At 48.0% G+C, this 22,991-nt stretch overlaps 1 long non-coding RNA gene across 1 annotated transcript; it reads right to left on the bottom strand.

The window, feature by feature from the left end:
- Positions 1-21,174: 21,174 nt before the first annotated feature.
- Positions 21,175-22,032, bottom strand: LOC109753076 (uncharacterized). Its single transcript, XR_002230397.3, has 3 exons — positions 21,925-22,032; positions 21,612-21,714; positions 21,175-21,466 (listed from the first exon to the last, which is right to left on the bottom strand). It is a non-coding gene; the product is annotated as an uncharacterized lncRNA (long non-coding RNA).
- Between the last annotated feature and the right edge of the window lie 959 nt (positions 22,033-22,991).

A 22,991-nucleotide genomic window follows, 5' to 3' on the forward strand; every position in this document is an offset into this window, starting at 1 on the left:
ATGAGGCGCAACCATGAGCATCGATAGGTCATCGTGGTGATGCATCATCCATTTGGCATCAAGTTTGGGTGAGGCACCTATGAAGTTCGACAAATCCTCACTGTGGTCTGTTTCGTCTCAGTAAATAACATCAAGATGTGAATTAGACAAACTGATTTTCTAACGTACCAAGAAAGAAAACTCGATCAAAAACACGCCCCCGCTTCCAGGTCACGAGAGTCGTCGCGCACACACACATAGACATAGACATGCATATCCGTGTTTACGTAAAATTCCATTTCCATCTCCATCTCCAATCATATTTGTCCAACTGGCACATTATTTACGTTGTTAATTATATACGCATCAATATTAACGTACAACATCTCTTGTTTGCGCACGTCTGGACTGCTGCCACGGCCGGTCCTGACCAACCCGAGCCCTCTTCATCACCCGCGCGTGCTTCCCGCCCGAAACGGTCAATGCCGCACTCATGCCCGGCTAGAGCGGATGCGACCTCTCACTGGCGCCGGCATTGAAGCGGCGCGCCGGCCGAGAGAGCGTTGCCCGCGCCGCTTCCGGGTGCACGCGGCTGCTCCGCGTTCAAAGGTCGCAATAGCCGGCTACAACATGCATGTAAAAAGTTCTTGGGAGTCCGTGCTACAGCTAGCTGTCCTCCCCCAACTCGTCAATCTCTTCGAGTAGTGCTAGTACTCCATGGCGCGATCCATCGACAAGCAGGCGGGAAAGTTATCGTATACTTGGTTTGCGGTGAGTGGCATGCCGAGCGACCGTGTGGGGTCGAGCCGTGGAGGAGGGTGAGACACAAACACGATAGACGTGATTTAAACGTTGGTTTTGCTCGATGGCGCGATCCAACGAAACGAAACGTTGGTTTCTCTCCGTTTCCATTTTTTCTTCGGAAAAACGGAAACTTTCCACTCCATTTTCATTCCTATTCCAAGGTTGCCCCGTTACAACATTCCATCAAATACAAAGGAAAACTAACACGCATGCTGATGCATCTCAATGATTCACAGATCATAGCCAATATTTACTTCACAACTAAAGAAAAAAGTTGTGAGAGCGTGTACGAAAGAAAAACTACTGATGGGGTCACTACGACTTAAACCCTAAACATGATTTAATTTCCTGGCCAGGTAGAACCTGTCGAAGGAAAGACGGCTGGCACCCTCGGATCATACGATGCTTTTGTGCAGTTCCACTAAAATCGACCTGAGCATCCCTGATGGCAAAGATATTGAAGAAGTGTGATTAGAATAATAGTACTGGCACTAGTTCATGAGACATAAACTCATCACAAGTAGAAGCCGGTAGAAGTAGAGAAAGATCGACATGGAGATGGAGCTACGGCAGTGGAGCAAGCCGGCTCCAAAAGGAAGATGGACTACTGGGACGTCGGGCTGTAGCTAGAAGGGCGGTTGGGACGCGGCATCGGCCCATACCGCGGTGACCCCCGATTGGGACGCACCGACTGTGGGTTTTCTCCCTCGCCGATGTCGACCGCGTCTACGCAGAACATTGTTCCCTTCCCCCAGCTGCGGGATTAGGCCCGTCGTTCTATGCTTGTGAAGAGAGCAACCTAAGCAAGCAGGCTTGTAGCTTAGGCTCCTGCTAGTGTATATATAGTGGTTTTCTTTTTCTCTCCATATCAACCATTTTATATTGCGTACGTGTCATTCAAGAGTGAAATGATGGTTGCTTCTTCCGACTAACTTACTGTGTGATTTGACTGCTCCTTAGTGGCCCCTACACGTACTCCCCCTGCGTGTATGCAACAGTCACACGTACACATGGACGCAAAAACGCACGCGACGCCCTAATGCATGCATGTCCGATCATGCGACGGAACACACACGGTCACGCTCAAGTGCTCAACCTACATGTGCATGCACACACATACTCAGTCAGGGTGAGCTAGTGACCGTATAAACACCAGAATATATATATATTGAGCGCAATGAGCGTATTTTTAAGTCCACTGACCGTATTTTTACAAATATACAGTGACAGACAGTGTATTTATCTCGTTTGAAATTAAGCCATATTAACCGGAGAGGAGGCAGTATGGACTAGCATTACTTTGTTGTGTCCCGTCAACTTGCCGAACGAGGAGAATGTTGCAGGACGGGAGAAGCTTGCGCGCGGTGGCTCGCAGGACAAGGAGAAACTTTTGACTAATGCAAGCTCTCCCTCGCTCAGGCGGTGGACGTGCAACAGTTAATTCGGTGTCAGATTGCCAGAAGCATACACTATACTACTAGTGCTATTATTGTTCGACTTCCCGAATAGGCTAATAGCCAAGTGCAAAGTTTACTAGTACTACTACTATAGTCTATAAAGGTACGTACTATACTAGTACTAGGAACCGGATGGAGGAGCGTCTGCACTCTTATTATAATTTTAAAATGTGATAAAGCAATCTTCAACACATTTGGTTCTCTTAGAGGGTTCTCGCATGTGATAATGGAAGTTGATTGCATGGAACACTCGCCACAATTCTCGCTTAATTCTGGCTCATATCCTATTACAAATAGTAGCGCTCGGTAATATTTCCTCTTTTTTGTTATTCAGCATGTAAACAGGTCAGCAAACCTTGCGGCGCATCTTCGTGCGAACCGTGCTTGCTGCACTTTGAATGTGGCCGAGAGCTGGCTTGATGAAACACCTCGCTTCCTACTTCTTTTTTTGCGGGGTACCTCGCTTCCTAGTGACCAGTGTCTTGGCTAATCGTCCTAAGAATGCTTATATATGAATAAAGCTCTCTCATTTACCCGCAAAAAAGATTAAGCCATATTAACCGGAAAGGAGGGAGTATGGACTAGCACTACTTTTTGGTGTGTCCCGTCAACTCGCAGAACGAGGAGAAGCTTGCAGGACAAGGTGAAGCTCACTTACGCCTTTTGACTAATGCAACCTACCCTCGGTGGACATGCATCAGTCCATTCGGTGTCAGATTGTCAGAGGCATACACTGTAGTACCCAACATGCGGAGTACCATCATTGTTCGACTTCATGAAGAGGCGAAGAGCCAAGCGCAGTAGTACGAGTAGTACTACTACTAGAATCGCATGGTGGAGCGTCTGTACTCTTATTTTTTTATCTCTGATAAAGTACACGTTTATTCCAGAGAAGGGCGGAAAACGGCAGCCCAACATGTAATGAATGATATCGATCAACCAACCATGCTCGAATATATCTTGGCCTCCGTGCGAGCCTGTCTGTGTGTTCTCGCTCCTCGTCTCTCTCAATGAACGGCGGGTTGGCTCTTTGCCATCAATTGAGATCGGTTTGCTCACACTCCTGTCCCACATGTCAGTGATATGCCAAGAGGAGGTGCGGTGACCGACTGGCCATGCGCGTACTTGGTTTTGCACCTTCATACTACTCCTCCCTCCGTCACAGTTTATAGGGCGCGCTTCATTATGATGCATTTCTCTCAATGCATTTCCACCACCAGAGAGACTTTAGACGCGTTTGGTTTAATGCTCAATTAATTAGGGCGTGGTAACCGCAATCAAGTCCACAATTTTCTCTCCATGTACTGTACTACTACGGAGTGGAGTAAGTGCATGCATGTGTGTACCCGGGGTGGAAGCACTGCATGCATGTGTGTACGCATTATTCCCTCTAGTAATAGACGCCGTGCTATAACTACCAATGCTATTTTTCAGGCCGATCGCTAGTCGCCTTTGTCCCACTGATTTTTTTTCTTTTTTCTGAAGTGCACTGTATAAACAGTGACGGATGGAGTAGTATGAGCGGATTCAAAGAAGAGCGTATTGATGGTTGCTTCTTCAGAGCAACTTACAGTGGGAAAGGTGGGGCTTATGATTTGACTGCTCATTACTCACTATTAATGCGGCGCAACGACCGGGCTGAGTCTCCCATGCGGTTGTGCACTACCCCCTCGGTTCTTAAATATACTCCGGAGTATTTGTCTTTCTAGAGATTTCAACGAGTGACTACTCAAATATTTGTCTTTTTAGAGATTTCAAATGGACTGGCACATACGGATGTATATAGACATATTTTAGAGTGTAGATTCACTCATTTTGCTCCGTATGTAGTCACTTGTTGAAATCTCTAGAAAGATGAATAGAATATTTAGGAACGGAGGGAGTACACATACGAAGCAAAATGAGTGAATCTACACTCTAAAATATGCCCGTTTGAAATTTGTAAAAGACAAATATTTAGGAACGAAGGAGTATATTTTTGTGCATGGCACATGGACCCGGATGATGAAGAGGCTTCTGGCAATGCTATCAAGCTTCCATCATTTGTTTACATAATTGACGTACTATACAAATAATTTTCCAGCGACATGAAATTGTACAATGGTGTGAGCTTTCAGCTTTTGTTTCGCGTGTCTTGCCATCGATGCTCTTTCGGAAACAATAAAAAACTAACTTCCTTGCTAATGCATGTCAATTATTAGCAGATCAGAGCTAATAATTACATCACAACTGAAGACAGAGTTGTGAGAAGGTGTTAAATTAAAATTGATCCATGCTTTCATTGGCAGCAACGTCCCCCCAGCTCTGTCTAAATCAACAAGGCATGTTGGGGAAAAAGTAGCTGTCTGGAGCATGCAACATGCCGATCATTTTGTGCAGTTCCACTAAAATAGAGCTGAGCGTCCCTGTTCCAAAGATATTAAGTGTGATTACGATAATAGAGGACTGCTGATGAAACAATAAACACACAAATAGAAGCCGGTCACCTTTGCAGTCTCTCTTAAGACTAACTAGTTGGAGAAGATTGGGCTCGGAGTTGGATGAGGAGGATAGAGCAAAACCAATCTCCCTTTGTGCAGTCGCACTGAAATGTAGAGACGTTGCCCATGTGACATTTTAGTACAACTGCACAAAACACTCTTAAGAAAAAAGTGATTTGTGCAGTTCACCAAAAGGTCGCAATAGCAACGAGTAGAAAGGAAACAATTACTGGCCAATAACAGTTGATGACACATGCGACGATAAAAAAGAAGCATATTCCTTGTCCTAAGGGAAGATAACAACACGGTTGTATTTGTCTAAAACGGTGTGAGGACGAGAATGCAATATGGAAAGTACGCCGGACGAGCTACGTTTTGGGCAAAGAACTATGGAAGATCCACATGCAGCGACGTGGGAAGACGGGCAGTGGAGCAAGGCCGGAGGGGATACCTGGAGGTCGTCGGGATGTAACTAGGTGAGCGGCGGCGGGTGGAATCTGCGAGCAGGTGGCGTAGGCCCTGCCGCGCCGGAGCTTGGTCAGAGAGAACGACGTGTACCGCAGATCGGGGCGTGTTGCCTCGGCGCCGTCAAACGGAGAAATGATGCACTTCCTCCCTTTCCCCCGGCGGACGGGATGCGGCCGGATCAGTGACCAACGGTGAGAGAGAGAGGCCACCGCACTCCCTTTCCCCCGGCGGACGGGATGCGGCCGGATCAGTGACCAACGGTGAGAGAGAGATAGGCCACCGCAGCCTTGTGTGAGATACTCTGAAGAGCGACAAACCAGGCAGGCAGGCTCCATTGTATATAGTGAGCGGACTACCTTTTTCTCCATAAAAATCGTTTTATATTCTGTGTACGTGCCATTGAGCGCTATAACTTTATTTAAAAATAACGCGTCAAGTCGAACTTTGTTTCGTGCACGCGTGGTACACGACCTCCCTAGGTAAACAACTGCTACAGGCGTTCAAATTAGCACGTGGGCTGCCATTTCATAAAGAAATGAGTTCCACCGTGTACCTGCGCGGGTGTGGCTAGGCACGAAGCGTGAGTACGTGCACGGTGCACCTATTCTCTTCTTGTATACGTACACCACCTACGTGGGGTTGTGTGAGAAAGATACAAACCTAGAGAGATATAGTGTGTGGGTTCTTGAGAGTTTTTTGGGGGGGGGTCAATCAAAGAATGTAACATATGCAATGTGTGTGAAATAGAGTCCTGGATATAACATATATATAGAGGGGGCGATCCACGAGAAGAGAGTGGAGGTATCATCGGCTTGAGGTGTCCATAGAATCGAAGAGAGGGATGATGTGTGTGTGCGCGCGTGCGATCGATAAAGAGTGCCATCAAATTTGTGTGTGCCCACGTCAAAGATATAGAGTGGCTGGCCTACTGGAACGTGAGATGGGACATGTGTAGTTTGTCTCTATGGCATGGATAGCTACCTGCAACGCTCGACTATCGGTGTGTGGTGGGGGAAGAGGGAGGCCCAATTAACTATAGAGGTACAATGGCTGGTATATGTGTGGAGGAGGAGAGAGGCCTACCTCATGTATTAAGGAGATCGATATGCCTCATGTATTAAGGGAGATCGATCGGCATCCATGCATATGTGCAGGAGAGGAATAAGGTTGGGAGAGGGATAGAGCTAGAGTGTTGGAGGGGGTGGTAGTGGAGTTGCTTCTAACAAATGGTGGGATAGGCTTGCTAGACAAACGGAGGGCACGCCCGCAATATCAATAAGACAGGAGATGGCTGCTTGTTGTCTGTGCACGTGCGTGTGAGAGACGGGTCAGGAGGCATGCACGAATGATGAGGGGGGACGATGTGGCTGTGGTAAGTAGACGTAACTACATAGGAAGATCAATCGCCCTTTGTTAGAGAAAGGAGAGACATAACTTGTGAGGTACGTCGATCGATGGGGGGGTAGTTAAAGTCGATCTAGGTATATGTTGGGAGATCGATCGGTATACATGCATGTGTGTGTTAGAAGCAAATGAGGCACGAGGAGAAGGATAGAGAGAGAGGGATGCATGTAGGAGGTGGTACGAGAGGCATACTATATCGAGGGAGGAGGAGTGTGCGAGTACGAGAACGATGAAAAGAGTGGTGGGAGTGAGGCATGGACGGTGACAAGAGAAGAGGGGAAGCTTGTGTTTGTGCTAGGCACACGTGGCTAGAGAGGCATATCGATCGATGTGTGCCGTAAAGAAGGAGCTGGGGGGCCTACACACACCGTGGGTGAACGACCTAAAGTGAAAAGACGAATTTGCGCGATGGAGCTAGAGAATGCTAAGGGAGGGTGAGAGGGATGCGGGCATGTGCATGCACAAGAGAAAGTTAGCGCTAGCTACAAAGATAAGAGGGTTGTGTGGGTGTAAAAGACGAATAGAGATCATATATACTTCATTATAAAAAGCGAATTCGGATATTTGACGAATTTATCATAGTGTTTCAAACCGACGCATGTGTGAATATATATAACGGTGATACACATGGTGTGGTTACGAACATGTTATACTACATTTAATATATTTTATCTCTACTCTTATAAAAAATGGAGTTGTTGATGATGGTGTGCCTGCCATCCTGCATTATAGGCCGTCCGATTTATATCTGGCGGATAGCAAGGAAACTATGATGGTTGAAGTTGGCAACAATCATGATTGTAGATTCTTATTGAAATAGAGAAACGAATTCAAATTTAGTTCGAATTGCAGCGGTAGTATAGACATTTGGAATGCACTAAAATGTTGGTATGAGTAGGTTACATGCATTATACAGCAAGCAAAAAAAATTAATCGGACATAACATGGATTCATACTCCCTCCTTCCATCTATATAGGCGTAATGAGATTTTTAAGACCGCCTTTGACTATTGACAAGATTAATAGTACATGACATGCACAATGTGAAAATTATATCATTGAAAGAACCTTTCACAGACGAATTTAACGGTGTGCTTTGTGTAAGTTGCATGTCATATATCATTGCTCTAATATTTGGTCAAAGTTAGCATCGAAAAACGCATTAGGCCCTATATAGATGGAAGGAGGGAGTAGCTTTGAATAGCATTTGTATAGTAAAACGGGGCAAGACTCTCTCTTTGTGTGGTGTGAATAGTTTTATTTTTTTTCATTTTCTTTTTGGTTGTGGGAAGTGTGAATTGGTTTGGTATGTACAAGTACAATATTACTACACGTTAGGCTTGTCCCTAAAATTCAAGCCGCGTCTTGTTATATCCCGAAAATTCAGATATCGTGCTCCCAAAACTGGCGCCTTCACAACCCGCGCCTTGCTATCCCAAAATTACAACGCGCACGAAAACTCCCTCCAGCTGCCAAATCCCGACACGCGAAATCCCCCTTCTAACCCTGAGCCGAAAGGGCCGCTAGTTCAAATCGGTGGGGGCTACTTTTGTAACACACCCTACATTTTGGACAAGCGCGTCCCTAAGTCATGCTTCACCCCCTCCCATAGCCCCCTTTTCGCCATTCGAAATCCCAGGCCGCCATAACATCTCTACTCCAGCCGCGAAACCCCACCCTCCTCCGTCCACCACGTCACCACTGCCCAGCCGGAGCCTCTTCCCCGACGACGTCGTCGACCGCAACAGCTCGACGTCCCTCGTCCACCTCCCCGGATGAGGATCCGTCGCCCATCTCGCCGTCCCGCCGGTTCAGCCGCCCCGTCCTCCACCTCCAAGGAGCTGCTCCGATGATCGCCTCGTCTATCGCAGCTGCTCCATCCCCACAGCGCCGCCTTAACCTGCTCCACCGGAACCGTAGCATCCTCACCGACTCCTCGGACGAAGCCGAGGCCTACTCGGCACCACCAAAGAGGTTGTACACATTTTGGACAAGCGCGTCCCTAAGTCATGCTTCACCCCCTCCCATCGCCCCCTTTTCGCCATTCGAAATCCCAGGCCGCCATAACCTCTCCGCTCCAGCCGCGAAACCCCACCCTCCTCCGTCCGCCACATCACCGCTGCCCAGCCGGAGCCTCTTCCCCGACGACGTCGTCCACCGCAACAGCTCGACGTCCCTCGTCCACCTCCCCGGATGAGGATCCGTCGTCCATCTCGCCGTCCCGCCGGTTCAGCCGCCCCGTCATCCACCTCCAAGGAGCTGCTCTGACGGTCGCCTCGTCTATCGCGGCTGCTCCATCCCCACAGCGCCGCCTTAACCTGCTCCACCGGAACTGCAGCATCCTCACCGACTCCTCGGACGAAGCCGAGGCCTACTCGGCGCCACCAAAGAGGTTGTACACTCATCGCATCACACCTTCTCCTTAACTTGACCTCCCGGCGTCGACGGTGCTCCATCTCGCACCCCCATGGAGCGGCTACCTTGCAGCCAGCGCCGCGGGTGACATCTCCACGGCGGCTCTCCCCCAGTGCGAGGCCCCTTCGACGGCGGCGGCCATACCAGCCGGATCTGCTGCTGCTGCTCCGGCTCTCGCTCGCTCGCGCTGCTGCTGCTGCTCCGGCTCTCGCTCGATCGCTCGCTCGCCCAGCTGCTGCTGCTGCTCTCCCCCTCGCTCGTGCTGCTGCTCTGCTCCGATTAAGCCACACTTCAGTCGACTGAATCGACTTTTGGGTCAGTCGATTTTCAGGGGTTGGGGGGCTTGCCGGAGTTAAGGAAGAACCACCCGCAGCGGGGACGGGGGCTCGCCGGAGAGGTACCCCACTATCTATCTTAGGGTTCAGGGTGGGGGCGGGGGGCCTAGAGGGCTGGTCGGGGCAGCGGTGGCGAGTTGTTTCAGGGCGGCGAGTTGGCGTTGGGGCCGGCGGTTCGGCCGGTGGTGGCTGGCGGCTCAGGGGGGTGCAGGTCGAAGATGAACTGCAGGCCCTCCCTAAACTACATGTCAAGTGCCTCTCTGCTACCATTGCGTTCAGTTTCGACAGTAGCATTTAGATTCCACAGTAAATTTCAGTTTCGACAGTTAAGTTCAGAGTCAACAGTTTTTACCTCATCTGTTGTAGTCAGGTGGTTTTTGGTGATGTTAATTTTACATCCATTTTACATCATCTATTGGAGATGCTATTAGAATCCCACTTGAGATTGACGATGTCTGTCTTGTGCTGCTTCAGCCTTGACGTCTTACGGCTCACTGGAGCTGCTCCAACGACAGAACGATCCATCACAACAGAGCAGTGCCCTGGACGCCGTCTACAGATTCCTCAGATCTTCCTCCACACCTCCGACAGCCACCTCTGCCTCAACTGCTTCAGCGACCAACCCAATGATGCTGAGGTCGACACGGCTACGGCAAAGAGGTTGTACACTTGTTGCATCACTTATTACTATACATTCACGTCGATCCATTAGGGCTATTTTGGTTCAACGGAAAAACGTTGATCCACTGGTTGTTACCATCACTCTAAATTTCTGCATGCTCTCCTTACATAATCTCACCATATTTTTTTCGTATGCATGTCAGATATTGTACACAGTCATGCTGAACATGTAGAGAAAAAGAGAAGAGTTTTGCGCGGCAATACAATGTCATGCAGACATCGCTCCATGGTGGGTTCAATGGCAAACCCTCCCCACCCCTCTCTAGATTGTAATCCAGAGGAAGATATCTGTTCTGAGGCGGATTCAGACGCTGCTGACCACTCATATTTACCCCCCAAGGTGTTTGCTCTACCTTGGCATGATGATGTTAGTCATATCATGCATATGTTGCCTTGCAGTGCCTACTTTTGACATCATATATGTCATCTGCTTAGTTTAGACATGTTCTGTAATGCCACCTGTTTAGTTTCTATATCATATATGGGAATTATGCAGTCTCATGTCTTTTAGCCAGCCATAATATATGTGAAATGTGCAATGTCATCCTGTTTAACCAGGCATCATATATTTGAATGATATCTTGCCCATCCTTTTCTTCATTACATTTCCATTTGTCGACAATGTTTGTACATTAAACTACTCTTCCTGTGAATCAGCCATTTGGGTGGGAGATGGAAAAATCTGGAGTGAAAACAAGGCCTTCAGAGCAGACAGTGCTACCTGTCGAAGCAGATCTCTTGTTGGGTCCCGATAGCTCCTCAGAGATGGATTCAGAGACACATGACCAGTCCTATTCCCCCACTGAGGTGTATGCTCTAACTTGGCACGGTTATACTGCTCATAGCATGCATACGGTGTCTTGCATTGCATAGTTTAGACATCATATACACAATATTCAACACCATGTTCTTAGTTTAGACATCATATCGAATGCCCTCTGTTTAGCATATAAATCACATATGTGAATTAAATGATGCGATCCTGATTACTTAGATAACATGTAGGTGAATTATGTCATGCGATCCTGTTTAGTTATTCATCATATCTTTGAATTATGTTATGCTATGCTATCCAGTTTAGATAGACATCATATATGTGAAATTATGTCATGCTATCCGTTTTAGTTAAACAATATACATGTCAACTATTTCATGCCCTCTTTTTTCCACACTATCTATTGCATCTGTCTCTCATACAATGTCTGTACATTCAACTATGTTTCCTGTTTATCAGCCATTTGAATTGGAGCGGGTGATGCCAGTATCTAGCGGACTAAAAACACGGTCTTCAAATAAAACAGTGCTACCTCTTGGTGGAGATAGCACCCCGGTTGTACATGCACAAGAACCAGCCCTACCACACATAACCCAAACTCTCGCAGATTGTACCCCTACTGCGATGGACAGAGAACCAGCTTCACCCAATCTAACCCCAACCCCAGCCGATAGTAACCCAGTTCCTGTTGACACAGCACCATCTCCACCACAGAGCTCCCAAACAAGAGCAGTTAGTAAGGCAGCTCCAGTGCCCAAAGGGCCAGTACTATCACGGCGAACCCCAACTCCACCAGTTAGTACGCCTATTCCTGTGGAGGAAGCACAACCAGCTAGTCGTAGTTTAGCATCTATCGCATTTGATGTTGTTAAATCGTATGTGCGTATCTTCCCATCTTGGAAATATTATACTGAAGATGAAGGAAAATGCCAGTTGCAGGTGTTTGTCCAGGAGTTATGTGTAACTAATGTTATTCATGGCAATTACTTTGCTTCGTCCCATACATCCTACCTCCATGACGGTTATAATACAGCAAATTTTCCCATTTTTCTCTATAGAGAAGGACCGATTTGGAACTCAGGATGAGGTAACCTGTGCTAATACCTCTGCTATCTTCAAGAATGCTTGGTGGCAGTATCGGAATTACCTGAAGAAAATGTACTTCACCGGCAAAGAAACTCATCAAATTCCCTTACGTTCTCCTGAGACACATTTACTGGACGATGACTGGGAACGCCTTGTTCTGTACTGGTCCCGAACCAAGAATGTGGTAAGGTCTATGAGCTCATTTTCTATTTTAAGTATTATATTCTTGCGTCTTATTGTACTCTGTTCATGTAGAACAAGTGCCTAAACCTGAAGAACAACTGTTCTAATTTAAGATTCCATTGCTATCATAGTTCAAAAAAGCGCCAGGCGTTAATTGTGCGTTTTGCCACCGCCTTGCGCTTTACCGACCAAAGAGCATGCTTATGCGCAGTTATGCACATATTATGCGTAGTTATGCACAATGCGTTTTGCCAACGCCTAGAGCCTAGGCGCGCTTAAGCGCTCGCTTAGGCGCGCCTTTTTTAACTATGATTGGTTTGCTCTTGTATCACTGTATTTACTCATACAAACTTATTTTTAAATTGAAGGATCTAATCGAAACTCCAATGGCACAGCAGGTATGTTCACGCATGTTTCTTTAACAGGTTTGCTCTTATCAATAGCTCTGTTGATTTCAATTTCAATTGTGTATACAGTTAACTTTCATATCATGCACATTACTAGCATCACAACAGAGCCAATAGTGTTGTTGTACATGTAGACCCGTGGTACCCATCTGAAATCTTGTTGTGCCGTGTAGTTTCCCACGCTTTGTATTCTTTCACTGCTCCTTTGTCTTGAACTGATATGATTTGAACCGTGTCTCTATTTTGATTTTTCAAGACAATGCAGTGACCATAGGACATAGATATATGTTTGTTTGATGCTTTTATTATGTACTAGTACTTGGCAATAGAAGACTTGGTAGTTTAATCCTGTCCACCTTACTAATGAACTGGTTCACCGAAATGAGTTTCATATACTAGTACATGCTAAACTTGTTATGTGTCTGCTTGTTTCTTCTTTTAAAATGCTGACAGAATATTGGGGAAGAGTGCCTTATTAAGCAATGGTAAAGGAAGTAATGCAGATAAGGTTCAGGATAGTGACACATCCTTGTTGGTCTCCAACAAAGCTGATAAAACAGCTAAGGAAGACTACCTTGAAGACAGCGAGACAACCCCAAAGTCCTGTCTTGGTATAGTGTTCGAGTTACTGGCCACTACCGCTTGCACAAGCTATTCAAACTCACTGTCTGAATCAGTTCGGTTTCTTGAGTCTCAACTACAAGCTGAAAGACATCGATCAGTTGTGCTGCGACATGAAGCGGAAGGACTGCGGAAGTCCCTGGAGCATTCAGATGCATACTTTCTGGTGCAACAGCAAGCGTTGGAGGATTTTAGCGCCAAACAGGACAAAGCTAATCAGCTTGCTAAGCTTATTGCCAGCATGGTGGATACCCAGGATAACGTTTCTTGAGCTCTTCTGAAGTTGTTTCAGTTATGCTCTTGTTTTGCTGCCGCGTTTATTTGCACTGGTGGCCAATTTTGACGGCCAGTGTATGTAATGTGCTGCTTTGTTCCCTATATTTGCACTGGTGGCGAACTTTGATGCCCAGTGGATGTAATATGTGTAATGGCGGTAATAGGCTAGCGTTAATTGCTTGCTTATTTATTTCCTTATTGTTTTGTTTAGTTGTTTGCTTGTAGTCACTGCAGTTCTTTTTCTGTTTTTTTCTAGTGGCCACAATACCCTATTTTTGGTAACTAGGCCAAAATAATCGTGGCAACACACGGAGTGTTGTAACCATGGGCCTCCTGCAGGCCGTATAATCCATGGGCCTTCGTCCGGCCGTAGGATCCATCGGCCTTCTATACGGGCCTTAGGGTCCATGGGCCTTCTACGGGCCGTAGGGTCCATGGGCCTTCTATGGGTCGTACGATCCATGGGCCTTCTACGGGCTGTACTATCCATGGGCCTCATACGGGCCGTAGGATCCATGGGCCTTCTACGGGGCGTATCATCATTTCGCCAATCATGGGCCGTACTATTCGTGGACCATAACGGGCCGTTAATAGGCCGTATTTGATAACTCTATGAAAACAGCCCAACGGGTTTTTTTTGACATGAAAACGGCCCAACGTATTAACGGTCCGCAAACGGGCCGACTGTAACGACGGGCTGAATTTGGCCCACAAGCAGAAAATGACAGTAATGGGCCGTATGTAACCGAATGCAGCAAATGAGCCCAAGAATCAATGGGCCCTGAGAAGGCTGAAAGATAACTTGGCCTGGAAACGGCCCAATGGAATAACGGGCCGTTAATGGGTATAAAGTGATACACTGTTCATTACGGGCCAGTTTCACCACGGGCCATTAATGGGCCAAGAGTTACAAAGGTCCTCATATGGGCCACACATGGGCCGGAAGTTAAAACGGGCTGAATCATATTGGACGGCCCAGATGACGCTACTGGGCCTAATTCGGATAGGGCGTAACGGGCCCTGGGTTAGCGGGCTGTAAATGGGCTATATGCGAACAGGCCGTTAACAGGCTTTCCGTGGGCCGGCCCGCCACCTTTTGACCAAGTCAAACGGGCCGGCCTTTTCACAGGAATGGGCCTCTGTTGGGTCGTGCCATGTGTCGCCGTATCATAGGCGCCTTCGGTCCAATGAGCGGATGACATCTGTCCCAACGGTGAGCCGACACGTGTTTCCTCCAGCCAATGATGATTTTACACGTGGAAAATCCCCATTGGTCGGGGCTGTTAACGGGTTATCGGATCCAAAACCCGACCCGATAGCTTAACGGCGTTCCGTTACGGTGGACGCCACGTGTCAGTCACCCTTGACGAAAGCACTTCTGTGACGCGCGATTTATCGTCATGGAAGTGGACACTTCCGTGATGATAATTTTGGTAATGTCATGGAACACTTCTACGACAGCACAGGTATGACTATCTTGATTCTGTCATAAATTTGTCATGGATGTACATGCATGACAAAAAACGCGACCTACTGTGACAAACACGTATCATCACGGAAGTGTATTTTTTTTGTAGTGTCACTCCATGCAAATCACGGTACCCACATTATCAAAAGATAGCATACGCGGTATTCATGGCATCCTGGAAACTACGACACTACTTTCAAGAGTGTTCAATTACGGTGGCCTCGGAAGTACCACTCAACGACATAATAAACAACCGTGATGCCACGGGCCGGATTGCTAAATGGGCTATCGAGCTCCTCCCGTTCTACATAACATATAAACCACGGCGAGCCATTAAGTCGCAAGTACTGGCCGATTTTGTCGCCGAGTGGACAGAAGCCGAACTCCCTAAAGAATACGGCGCGTACTCCAATTGGATCATGCACTTCGACGGCTCCAAAATGCTGGCGGGTCTGGGGGCTGGTGTCGTCCTGACATCCCCCACCGGAGATACAGTCCAGTACGTACTCCAAATACTATACACAGACTCCAACAATGTGGCAGAATATGAGGCCCTGTTACACGGTCTCCGGATGGCAGTCTCCATGGGCATTCAACGCCTGGAGGTGCGGGGGGACTCGAACCTCACAATATCTCAGATAAATGGAGACTTTGACGCCAAGGATCCAAAAATGGCGGATTACCGCAACGCCGTCCTCAAGATGTCAGCTCGGTTCGAGGGGCTCGAATTCCACCATGTGGTCCGAGAAAACAATCAAGCGGTGGACATCCTCGCCCGCATCGGCGCTAAGCACGACCCTGTCCTACCCAATATCTTCTTGGAAAGGCTGTTTAAGCCATCCGTGGTATGGGAAGGAGAGACCGGCAACAACAGTCCGGACTTGGCCACAACACCAGATACCGAACACTCTGACGTAATGGGAGGCTCCGCCACCGAAATAACACCTTCCGCCCACGTGATTATGGCTGTCATCGCCCCGTGGACAGAACCCTTCCTGGCCTACCTAACTAGGTAGGAACTACCGGAGGACCCAAACGAGGCACGTTGCATTGTGCGGCGGTCTAAAGCCTACAAGGTCCACGAGGGAGAGCTTTATAAGAAAAGCGCCACCGGAGTCCTTCAAAGGTGCATCTCCGAAGAGGAAGGGCGGAAACTTTTGGCAGAAATTCATGCTGGACTTGGCGGCCACCACGCCGCAGCTCGGGCCCTTGTAAGCAAGGCCTTCCGTACAGGTTTCTACTGGACGACGGCCCGAGCAGACGCACAGGACCTTGTCCAACGTTGCGTCGGTTGCCAGCTTTTTGCAAACCAAAGCCATATGCCGCCTACCACCCTCCAAACAATCCCCATTACTTGGACCTTTGCGGTCTGGGGGCTTGATATGGTCGGACCCCTCAAAGGGGGAAGCCATAAGAAAAAATACTTATTGGTCATGGTGGATAAATTCACCAAATGGATAGAAGCCAAACCAGTTAAAACGGTCGAATCCGGACCAGTGATAGACTTCATATCTGGGGTTGTACACCGTTATGGCGTCCCCCACAGCATCATCACCGATAACGGCTCGAATTTTACAGCCGACGAGGTAAAACTTTGGTGCAGCAACATGGGCATCAGGCTCGATTATGCTTCTGTCTATCACCTGCAAACTAACGGTCAAGTCGAGCGAGCAAATGGTCTTATCATGAGCGGCATTAAACCCAGATTAGTGCGGTCCTTAAAGGAATCAAACACGCACTGGGTAGAGGAGCTCGACTCCATACTATGGGGGCTGCGGACCACGCCGAATCGCACTACCGGATACACACCGTTTTTTATGGTGTACGGCGCAGAGGCGGTACTGCCCTGCGACATAATCCATGACTCACCTCGAGTGCGCATGTATGAAGAGAAAGAAGCCGAGCTTGATCGGCAGGACAGTTTGGACGCCCTGGAGGAGGAGCGTGACGTGGCAAAAGCCCGTTCCGCATTCTATCAGCAACAAGCTTGAAGGTATCAAAGCAGAGAAGTACGGGCCAAAACCTATAACGTTGGTGAACTCGTTCTACGCCTACCGGAGAAGAAAAAGAACAAGCTCAAGCCCAAATGGGAAGGTCCCTTCATTATTGACCAAGTTCTGACCGGTGGAGCGTACCGTCTGCGGGATGCATCGGACAATCGACTCGAGCCAAACCCATGGAACGCAGCCAGACTCCGAAGGTTCTACGCCTAGTGCCGGACTCTATGTTCGTCTCCTTACCTCCGTCAATTTTTTAAATATCCGTTATCTGTCTTTTATCTCTTTCTTTTTTCCTTTTCTTCAAGGCCTTAGAAGGCTAAATTGTGTCTTGAATACACAATCTTGACGCGCTAACCGCGCTCATTATACCCGGGGGCTTCTTATACAGAAGCTTAATATAACTATTTTCCGGGCTCTATGCCCCACACATGTGTTATTCTTTCACATGTACCTTTTTTCGCCATTATATGCATCGATATGACTTAAGTTTTGGCCAAGCTGGGTTGCCTGGCTCTTGTGTTTATGCCCTACGTTCCCGTTAATTCGGCTAGGGCATAAGGGGAGCACCTCTGCGATTGTTACTGGCGGGTCAGCCGGATGTGTACCTCAGACTGGATGAAGCCGAAAGCTAGCGTTCTTAAGGAAATACTCGGTCGGTGAACAAAAGATGACTTTTATTTATTTTAATACATGTCCCCAGATGTTTATAGCCTGCGTCTCTTTTCGCAGTTCGGACATGCACATTAGGGCATGCGTACCCAGGGAAAGGAACCCTTAATGGAACTATTCTCCCTGGAAGATGTTTCTTACTATCCATGTAATATAACATAGCTAGTTGGGTACTTGTCTGTTCAAGCACTTATGACCCCTACGCCTGGTTTCCATGCGTACCCCGGTTTTTACATAACTGAGCGGGTATTCGGATACACTCCGGACTATCGGGTCCAGAGGTCGAAGCGAAAAGGTCTGCCATGACAAATGATTTACAATCCGGCTAGGGACAATATATGTCACTTGAAGTACACAGTCACTTAGACTGACTAAATTCTTCTTCTATACCATCCAACAGGCTGTCTAGCCTACAATCCTGTTGGGAATACTTTGCGGCTAATTCTACTTGGTCATACACCAAACTGACGGGGATCTCCTTCCTGTCAGGCCCCACACGTCCGACCTCGGCCATGTGGTTGGGGTCAGCCTTGGTATACCGCGTCTTCACCATGGCCCAGGCTTCCCTCGCACCTTGTCGGCAGGCTGATATCTTCCATAATCGGAAACGCTGCCGCGCTCCCTTGAGCTTCTCTACAAGCTCCCCCATGCCTCCTGGCAGAGAGACGGATGGCCACAAGGCTTGGGCAATGCCCTGCATCACCTGCCGAACTTGTTCGTGCAGTTGTGAGAGCTCTGGCAGAAGATCACCCGCGGACCCGGGCATCTTCTCCTCAGGACGACCCGTCAGCATACCTGCACATATAAGTCTGTTAGCCGGTTTCTTCGCCGAACTCTTTAAAAGTTCGTTCAAGCACTTACTGAAAATGCCGCGTCGAAGCCTCTTATTCTCCTTTACGGAGTCAGCAAGCTGGGCCCGAACATCCTTCAGTTCCACGCTCAGCTGGATATTGGCATCTTGGAGATTGTTTTTCTCCTGCCTAACCTTTATAAGCACGCGCTCACCAGCCTTTAGCTGTCATTGGGCATGCGGCTCGTTCCCTATCACGACCTCCGGATTCACTCCGGAGTCATCTGCAGAATCTATTGTTAGATTTGCATGCATGCTGCATACTATCTGGTATCTGTCATTCTTTACAATAGAGACAAGTGTTACCAGAGGGGGCCTTCTCGGACTCCTTCAGCGCGGCAACTGCGGCCCGTAGCTGGGCTTTGCACTCTTCCAGCTCTTGAGACAATTGGGTATTCTTCTCTGTAAGAACCTGCACAAATAATGATCCTTAAATCAGTTGTGTCAACTGTTTCAAGTCTCAGGGGCTACTGATATATATAATCATCAGATTTTCTTACCCGTATATCCTTTACATACTGGTCTGTGGCTCTGGCAAGACCATTTTGAGCAGCACGGATGTACGCGTCTCCTGAGTTGAAGGCATCAAACGCCTCTTGGGAGAAACAAGCGTCACGGAGTACGGCCCGACGACGCCTGTGATTCATGGCGCTCCCCACTTCGGAATTTGTAGCGGATAGTCTGTCCGCATCCTCTGTAGGAGGAACATCCGGCGTTCGCCCCGTGTTAGCTTCCGCCTCTATGTCCGGCCCTGGAGCCCGACTCGTGGAGGCGTGATCGGCAACCTCTCCGGATATAGTCCGGCGAGCGTTTTTCCTACTAGGAAACGTGGACGTTATTATATTTTAAAAGACGACAACCACGGAGCGAGGTTCTGTATCATACCTCTGCGACGGCGTCTCAGTCCTGACCGCCTTCCTTTTTAGCCTACCCGGCTTTGGTGCCCCTTGTTGGCGAGTCACTGGGGGTTCGGCATGGCGTCCCGAGGGCCTTCCCTTTAAGACACCATATGTGTACGGTAGGTGAAGTGCAGAAAAGGGGATCCTTCTCGGAAGTTGGGACTCCGGTTTTACTTACATGCGATGCAGGGAGTAGCCCAGGATAGTCGGCTATGATGGCCACCATGGCATCATCGCAGCTCAATTGATAGAATGTCCTGTCGATCAGCTCCACAAATATGTCCGGATCCTCTTCGAGTCCGGGATCGAGGGCCCGGTCAGGGTCCTCCAGTTGTGGAGGCGGGCTGTGGACCTCCCTTACGGCTTTTCGCAGTTCCTGCCATGAAACGGCAAGGTAAGTACTTATGACGAAGAATGCGGGAAGGTTGGGAGTAAAAAGTGACAGCTCACCCAGCTTGGAGGGTTGTACATGGAGAATCCATCCCGTGGCTTAATGCGGATGAACTCCTCTTCCTCTCCCTTGTACAAATCGGACAGGATTTTTGCTAGAGCAGCAACTGAGTCCGGTCCCTTACGCCCGCAGCGGGTGGCATCATCTTCCCCGTTAAAGTGCCACATGGGGTGCCCTCGATATTGAAGTGGTTGTACCCCCGCATTATACATATTGACATAACCTCGGTTATTGTCAGTCCTGATTGAGCCAGCATTTTTATCCGGCCCATCAGGTAAAGGACTTCTCCGTTATCTTCCTCCTGAGGGCTCCGAGGGCGCCAGCTGCGGCGTTTCTTCAGGGGAGCGTTGTCGAACTCAGGGAGGCCCATCCGAATAGGGTCCGGAAGGGGGACGTCCTCCATATAAAACCACTCCGAAGGCCAGTCCTCGGATGTTTTCTTCGGAGTACCGGACAGGTATCCGGTCCCGGCGATGCGCCATATTTCGGCTCCGCCCACTTGGTACAGTGACCCCTCCTGTGTACGGGGTACGAGGCAGAATAGCCTCTTCCATAGCTCGAAATGAGCTTCGCAGCCCAGAAACAGCTCGCAAAGGGCGACATAGCCAGCAATGTGTAATATGGAGGCGGGAGTGAAATTATGCAGCTGGAGGCCATAGAACTCCAGGAGCCCGTGGAGGAACGGATGAATTGGAAATCCAAGCCCTCTTAATAAGTAAGGGACGAGGCATACCCGCTCCCCCATGGATGGGCTGGGAAAGATCTCCGCTTGCTCCCCGCCGTTATAGGTGGCGAGCCCGGCTCGAACGGGGACCATATACGCTGAAGGGAGAAACCCCTGGGTCTGTAACTCTACTAATTGGCTGTCAAAGGAAAGATGCCACTGGGCGACATACATCGTACAGAGAACATACAGTGTTTACAAATTCCCAAGCCGTGGCCTCACCCACCTGAAGGTTGGGTTGCTCTTTCAGTAGATGGTTCGTACTCTGAACAGGATGGACGTGCATCGGCTGGGATGGTTTTGCGAAACGAGAATGGAGCTGTGATTTTTGGGGCGTACAGGTATATATTCAATTGTAATGATGCACTGGAGTCGGAGATCCATGCTCTTATGCAAGGACTGGCACTGGCCTGTCAGCATTCTGACAAACCGGTGATCGTTCAATCGGATTCTATAAACGCGTTGGCTATCCTCTCGGGCGACACTCCTTCTAAGTCTGCATATGGTCATTTAGATGCAGAGATTAAAGCAATTTTGGTTGATAGGGTTTTTGTTCCTATGAAAATTAGTAGAGTACAAAACAGGGTAGCACATCTTTTGGCACACTATAGTCGTACCGAGTGTTGTACTGCGGTATGGTTGAATTCGAGTCCTCCGTGTTGTGAGGAGCAGCTGGCTCGAGATTGTAACCCTGTAACAATGGAATAAAGTTCTTTCACCCCGCAAAAAAGAAGAAGATAAGTTCCTTGAGCAAACAAAGTCATTAACATTGCATTACAGTACATCACTAGCGATGATGGATGGTTACACACCCCAATCCGAAATGAAGAAAAACAGAGAAGGGCTGAGTCACAACAAACACACATGATACAAACCAGCCACATAACGACATGATATAACTCATGGATTCTGGACACTCTTGATAAGGAAGCGCTGATCAAAACTTGCCTCCTAAGCAATTGAACTCGTGTTTTCGCCGTCCGATCTAGACGCAGCACAGGTCGCACAGCCAGCAGCAGCACAGTGCGGCGACACTGAAAAGCATCCATCACACGAAATTAGTAGTGGCAGGCTCTTACAACGTTGTGATGCGGCAGGTGATCGACTTTATACTAGCTCAAGCATATAAAGTTAAACATAAAATGTGTGACTAAACGACGAGAGTTTGTGCATGCATACCATGCATCGAGGAAACCAGTTTTCCGGCCGCGTTGCCTTGTCTCTTCCCGGCACGGCGAGCCGTCGCCACTCGCCGGCACCGTGCCCACTGCCGTCGGGTAGCCTGAAAAGATCGAACCAGGTGATCCAGGTTAACAACAAACTAAACTTAAGAAAATAACACTAAACAAACAAGTTATTTTATACTAAATCAGCGACAATTAATATGGATCAGAAAGAGCAGCATTTTTTCCTGCATCAGGAGGGAGAGTGAACATTCTAAGTATTTGTTGCTGCATCTGGAGTAGCAATTAACTAATCGGGCAGTAGCTACCTGCCGGTGGCTGCTGGTCCCTGTGGTTGCTCTCCATCCTTCTATACTTGCACAAACTCTGACTCAGGCTTCTTCGAGCACTCGATTGTCGTCGTTCAATCGTGTGATTTCGTTGAGAAGAAGCGTAATCGCCAGCGTTATATATATAGCCCAGGAGAGCTAGCGGCCTAGCGCTGACCGTGCATGAGGCCATCGGCACGTAGGATGGACCCGCCGTCTGCAAAGATATTCTCGTCTCACCACTTTTTTCGCTGGAAGAAAATGGAATTTGAGATGCCTGAGATCAATCGAGTTGCAGCTCGAATCAGGCTTTGCTTTGCTGCCGGTGGGAAATTCTCAACTAACCAGTGGCTCATTTTTGACACGCTAACAACGACAGAAAGCCAGAAGGACTATTTGTCGGCAGTCGGAGCCAGCCAGCGCTAATTTGCCGTTTAATCTGGAAAGTGACCAGGCAATGTGATAATAATACTGGATGTGCACTCGCAAGCGAATCATTTTTATTCTTAGGGAAAAGCAAATAATATATTTTCATATCCTGCGTTCGAAAAAAATAATATCATATGATGGTTCGAGCAGTTAGGATATAACAAAATAACAAAAGGATCAAGTGGCCTTCTGGGTTCAAAGCAAATCTCATTTCTACGGTTCCAATAGACCACAACTAGGGCTGCAAGAAAAGCTCGAAGCTCGTGAATCGCTCGAGATCGACTTGTTTTTTGACTCGACTCGAGATCGACTCTAAAAGAAACGAGCTGAGTTTGAACACTTTGTGTAGATCGACCGAGAAACGAGCCAATCTTGAGCCAATGTTGGCTCGCTCAATTTTAGCTCGATAGCTCGACAGAATATCATTATGTTAAATGATCATGCCATATATTAAATGGAAATAAGATAATTTGTTATCATATATGTTGTCCATAATTTTTTTCCATTTTATTTACCAATGAATATGGAAACTTAATTAAGTGCAGAGAAGATTTAGGTCTAATTATGGCACGTGGTCGACTATGTGTTAAATATCCTATATTTTTTACAAAGGTTCCCAGTATATTCACCTTATTTTT

Source organism: Aegilops tauschii, chromosome 1 (assembly GCF_002575655.3).
Source record: "Aegilops tauschii subsp. strangulata cultivar AL8/78 chromosome 1, Aet v6.0, whole genome shotgun sequence".
Lineage (NCBI taxonomy): Eukaryota > Viridiplantae > Streptophyta > Magnoliopsida > Poales > Poaceae > Aegilops > Aegilops tauschii.